Genomic DNA, 6,000 nt, shown 5'->3' on the forward strand with positions numbered 1-6,000 from the left:
TCTAGTTTATCTTTTTGTTCACTGAATGCAAGGAGTCTAAAGGACAAAGTAAAAAGGAAAACTATATTTTTGTTTGCTATGGGGCAGAAATCACAGTTTTTGTTTCTTCAAGAGACTCATTCTACTGCTGAAGATGAAGCTTTTTGAAAAATAATGTGGGGAGACACAATTTTGTTCAGTCATGGCTCTAATCGATCAGCAGGTGTCGCCATATGCCTCAACAATTGTCCTGGGAAGGTTGTGACTTTTCAGTCTGATGATTATGGTCATTGGCTTACTGATGTGATTAATCATTGAAGGTATTTTTGTTATTATAGTGAATGTGTATGGCTATAATAGTGCTGGGCAAAACAAGTCTTTATTATCTGATTTAACAAAGGTTGTTTTACAATTTGAATAGAAATTTAATACAAATTTGGTACTAATTGGAGGTGATTTTAACTTGGCACCTAATTAATGGATGGATAGATCTCCTTCTAGTTTTACAAGTCATCATCTTAATAGTATTATTCAGGAATTTTGCCAAGTTAACTCTCTTATAGATGTATGGAGAGTCAAGAATCCTAATACTAATCAGTTTTCTTGGGTCAAACCTAATGGGTCCTCTAGGTCACGAATAGATTTTTGGCTCATAACTGAGGAATATCTTGAGCTTGCGAACCAGGTTTTAATTTCTGCTGCACCATTGGCAGATCACTGTGTGATTTCATTAACTTTGACACCAGTAAACAAAAATACTACTAAGAAAGACTATTGGAAGTTTAATGCAGAACTTTTAAAGGATAAAGTTTATAGTAGTCAAATTAGAAACCTAATTAGTGAGGTTGAGAATGATGTCTCTTTAAATTCCAGTGGGATTAAATGGGAATACTTTAAATTTAAAACAAGGGAAATTTCAATTTGTTTTGGTAAACAAAAGAGAAGTGATATATTGCTAAAAGAATTAAGAATAATTCAGGAAATTAATGCTTGCTGTAACACACATGATAAGGTTAAAGATGTGGAAAAGTTAATCACTCTTCAAGCTAAATTAGACAGCATGTATGTAATGAAAGCACAAGGAGATTTTGTAAGGTCTCGGGCAAAATGGGTGGAAGAAGGAGAGAAGAACACAGCTTACTTTTGTAAATTAGAAAAGAGTAGACAGCAAAGTAATGCAATTCATACTTTAGTTATTAAGGATGCAATAATTATGGATTCTAAACTGATATCTGAGGAAATATATTCATTTTATAGTAATATTTATTCTTCATCATATTCTGAAAATAATGCTGTTCAATTTCTAGAAAAGGTTAAAGAGTATATCCCACAGATAGATACTGAATTTAAAGAAATGTTTGATGAGGATTTAAAGCTAGAGGAACTTGAAGTAGCTATTAAAAAGATGTGTTTGGGTAAGTCTCCTGGTCAGGATGGTTTGACTAATAACTTCTACAAATTGTTTTGGGAGGATATAAAACATTTGTTATTTGCAGCATTAAAAGAGTGTTTGATTTCTAATACTTTACTTACAACTATGAAACAGGGCTTGAGTATTCTTATTACAAAGGCAAACAAAGATAAAAGATTTATTGAGAATTTAAGGCCGATTACTCTACTCATTGTGGATTATAAAATTCTTACATCTGCTATAGCTAATAGATTGAAATTTAGATTGAATCAAGTTATAAGTGAACATAGACTGGTCTTAGATCTAGTTGATTATGGACACTTAATTAAAGAGGATGGGTTTGTTTTATTTCTTGACTTCTACAAGGCATTTGATACAGTAGAACAGGGGTCACCAATCTCGGTCCAGGAGGGCCGGTGTCCCTGCAGGGTTTAGCTTTAACTTGCCTCAACACACTTGTCTGGATCTTTCAAGTATACTTAGTAAGACCTTGATTAGCTTGTTCAGGTGTGTTTGATTAGGGTTGGAGCTAAAATCTGCAGGACGCCGGCCCTCCAGGAACAAGTTTGGTGACCCCTGCTGTAGAACGTTCGAGGTTACAGAAGTAACCCTTCATTCCCCGAGGAGGGGAACGGAAGTGCTATAAGTGGATTTGATGTTAAAATCCAGGTATGGGAGGTTTCGGTTCAGAAGCCGCTTGTCTAAAAGAGTATTGAACGGGCCAATGAAAACAATGAATTGGCAGCGTAAGCTTGCGCAGGTGTGCTTCATTGCCAATTATCCCAGCATATAAGCTCACCTGGTGCTAGCAAACGCCATTCTTTTAAGCTGAAGAGACTTATAAACAGTTAAGGCACAGTCATTATGGCGACGGAGTATAGCACTTCCGTTCCCCTCCTCGGGGAACGAAGGGTTACTTCTGTAACCTCGAACGTTCCCCTTCGGTTGGGGAACTCCAGTGCTATAAGTGGATTTGATGTTAAAATCCACGTATGGGAGACTATGGAAAATGCCATAATGACTGCACCTTACCAACACCTCCGATGAGAGGGCAGTCAAGCAAGCGTGACATACCCAAATCATGGAAGGCACAGTCCTCCAACGTGCCCTTGGCCCTAACTTATCCCCACTTCAAAAAAAGTTTTATGGAATAGTTATATTTTTTTGGGAGTCGCTAGCGTCTAGATAATTCTAGGAATACGACAGCACGTTGGGAAGTGTGCAATACCAGTAGGGAGGACACTGCTGAGACCATCCGCACCCAATGAGGGAGACAAAATAGAAATACATATGGACTAGCCCTAAGAAGGGGGAGTGCGCATATAAAGGTGGTTAGCGGATAGGGAAGGCACAGGTCCACCCAAGAGGGGGGACTGAACCGTGGTGGAAAAAGCATATGGGATTGCCAAAGGGGATCGCACATAGCATAGCCGGCACCTATACCCAAAAACGCGGGCTGACCAGTGGGCAGACCTAATGTAGTAGGCCATCAAGTGACTCCTCCGCTGAGTCAGTGCTGGGGGCCTCGGAGGAATCTGCAGGGCTCACTGAACGGGGAACTTTATTGACAGACAGGAAGGTGCACATCTCTCAGTGTTAAGGAAAAAGGGCCCCACAAGCGTATTACAACACCCCACCGAGTTGTTTCCTCAATCACCAAGGGTTACCTAATACCCTTGAGGAAACCGGTTTCACTCGCAGATTGTAAAACCTTGCAAATGTGTTGGGTGTCGCCCAGCCCGCAACTATACAGATGTCTGTTAAAGAGGCGCCGCGTGCACGCGTCCAAGAGGATGCAACGCTTCGAGTGTAGTGCGCACGCACTCCCGGGGGACGCGGCTGACCTCTGCTCAAATAAGCACAAGAAATGGCCTCCACAATCCAGTGGGATAATCTTGGTTTGGTCACGGCACTTCCCTGCTGCCTATTGCCATAACAGACAAAGAGCTGCTCAGATGATCTAAAGTACTGAGTACGGTCCACATAATGTGCAGCGCGCTAACTGGACAGAGTAAGGTAAGGGCTGGGTCTGCCTCCTCCGGGGGCAGCGCTTGCAGGGTTACTACCTGGTCTCTAAAAGGAGTGGTAGGAACCTTGGGCACATAACACGGGCAGGGTCTCAGGATAACGTGACAAAAATCCGGCCCAAATTCGACAGAATCTTAAGGATACTGATTCGAGTGTCACGAAGGGATCTGAACGCAAGCTCGTGAGAACGAGGGCGAGATCCCAAGAGGGCATGAGAGGGGGGCGAGATGGATTAATTGCCTAGCGCCTCTTAGGAACCGGATGATGAGGTTATGCTTTCCCACGGTGCCGCCAGCTACCGCATCGTGATAAGCGGAGATGGCGGCAATGTAAACCTTGAGAGTGGAGGGCGACAGCCTGCTCTCCAGCTTCTCTAGAAGTAAGAGAGCACAACACTGATCTGGCAAGTTCGGGGGTCTTCTCTGCGAAAAACGCACCATTCAGTGAAAAACTCGTAGGGCGTAGGCGCGTCTCGTGGAGGGGGCTCTAGCCTGAGTGATGGTATCAACCACCGCAGACGGTAGGTTACCTAAGTCTTCCTCGCATCTAGGGACCACACATGGAGGTTCCAGAGATCGGGGCGAGGGTGCCAGATGGTGCCCTGTCCCTTAGAAAGTAGGTCCTCTCTCAAAGGGACCTGCCAGGGGAGGGCCGTCGCGAGGAGGGAGATCTCTGATATCCAGATTCGGTTGGGCCAGAGGGGCGCAACTACCAGAACCTGCTCCTCGTCCTCCCTGACTTTGCACAATAGCTGCCCGAGCAGGCTCACTGGGGGAAACGCATACTTGCATGTGCCCCGAGGCCAGCTGTGGGCCAGTGCATCTGTGCCGAGAGTGCCCTCGGTCAGGGAAAAGAACAACTGGCAATGAGCGTTCTCGGGAGAGGCAAACATAACGATCGGGGTCTCCCCGAATCGCGCCCATATCAGCTGGACAGACTCAGGGTGGAGTCTCCATTCTCCAGAGTGAATTTGCTGCCGTGAGAGCGCATCGGCTGCACGGTTGAGCATAGCTGGAATGTGAATGGCGCGCAGCAATTCCAGCCACGGGTGACTCCAGAGGAGCAGACGGCAGGCGAGCTGGAACATGCGGCGAGAGCGCGTACCCCCCATACGGTTGATATACGCTGTACTGTCCATCCTGACCAGCACGTGTTGCTGCTCCAACACCGGAAAAAAGCGGTGGAGAGCGAGGAACACTGCCAACAGCTCTAGGCGATTGATATGCCAATGCAGCTGGGCACCTTTCCACAGGCCCGCAGCTGCATGCCCATGACACACGGCTCCCCAGCCCGTGTTGGAAGCATCTGTTGAAACAACAACATGACTGGACGCCTGTCCCAGAGGCTTACCGACCTGCAGGAACGAGGGGTCGTTCCAGGGGCTGAGGGTGCAGCGACACGAGACTTGGTGTGCGCCTGCATGCCATGCGCATCTTGGAACTCGATCTAGAAGCCAGTGCTGAAGTGGTCTCATATGGAGCAATCCGAGCGGCGTGACAGCTGCAGCGGATGCCATATGCCCCAGGAGCCTCTGAAAGTATTTCAGTGGGACCACTATTTTGCTGTCGAGCTCCCTCAGACAGTTCAGCAACAGGCGAGCCCGCTCTCTGGAGAGGCGCGCTACCATAGTGACCGAGTCCAGCTCCATCCCGAGAAAAGAGATCCTCTGCACCGGGGCGAGTTTGCTCTTTTCTCGGTTGACCTGCAACCCCAATAGGCGAAGATGCCGGAGCACCTTGTCTCTGTGCATAGTCAATTGCTCCCGCGAGTGGGCTAAAATCAGCCATTCGTCGAGATAATTGAGTATGCGGATGCCCGCAAGCCGAAAGCGCACTGAGGCACCCTCCGCGAGTTTGGTAAAGACCCGCGGAGACAGAGAGAGCCTGAAGGGGAGGACCTTGTATTGCCACGCTCGACCGTCAAACGCCAACGCAGAAACTGGCAGTGGCACGGAAGAATGGAGACATGAAATACGCGTCCTCCAGATCTATAGCTGCAAACCAATCCTGAGGTTGAACGCATCAGAGGATGCGCTTCTGCGTAAGCATTCTGAACGGCAGCTTGTAAAGACAGCGGTTCAAAACGTGCAGATCTAGGATTGGCCGTGACCCACCGCTATTTTTGGGTACGATGAAGTATGGGCTGTAGAACCCGCTCTCCATCTCGGCTGGAGGAACCGGCTCGATTGCACCCTTTGCCAGGAGGGCAGCAATCCCCTCTCGCAAGACAGGGGCGGACAGGGGGTTGACCCTGGAGAAATACACTCCCGTGAACTTGGGGGGCCGTTTCGCAAACTGAATCGCGTAGCCGAGTCTGATTGTACGTATGAGCCACCGCGAGGGGCTGGCCCGCGCTAACCAGGAAGGCAGAGCCCTCGCTAATGGCGTCACCGCTACAACCGCTGATGTACCAGAGGTGGGGCAGCGCGGAGCGGGTGTGCTGATCCGGGAAGCGCAAGGGTCGTGCGAAAGAGCTGGAGGAGAGCGATTCGCTCTGGCTCCGCACCCTGACTCCGGAGAGGGGGCTCGAGGGCTGGGGAAAGGAAACCATCCCAGCGCTCGTGAGCCACTGGCGGAGTGCAC

This window comes from Danio rerio, chromosome 9 (assembly GCF_052040795.2).
Source record: "Danio rerio strain M-AB ecotype USA chromosome 9, GRCz13ab, whole genome shotgun sequence".
In the NCBI taxonomy this organism is placed as follows: Eukaryota; Metazoa; Chordata; class Actinopteri; order Cypriniformes; family Danionidae; genus Danio; species Danio rerio.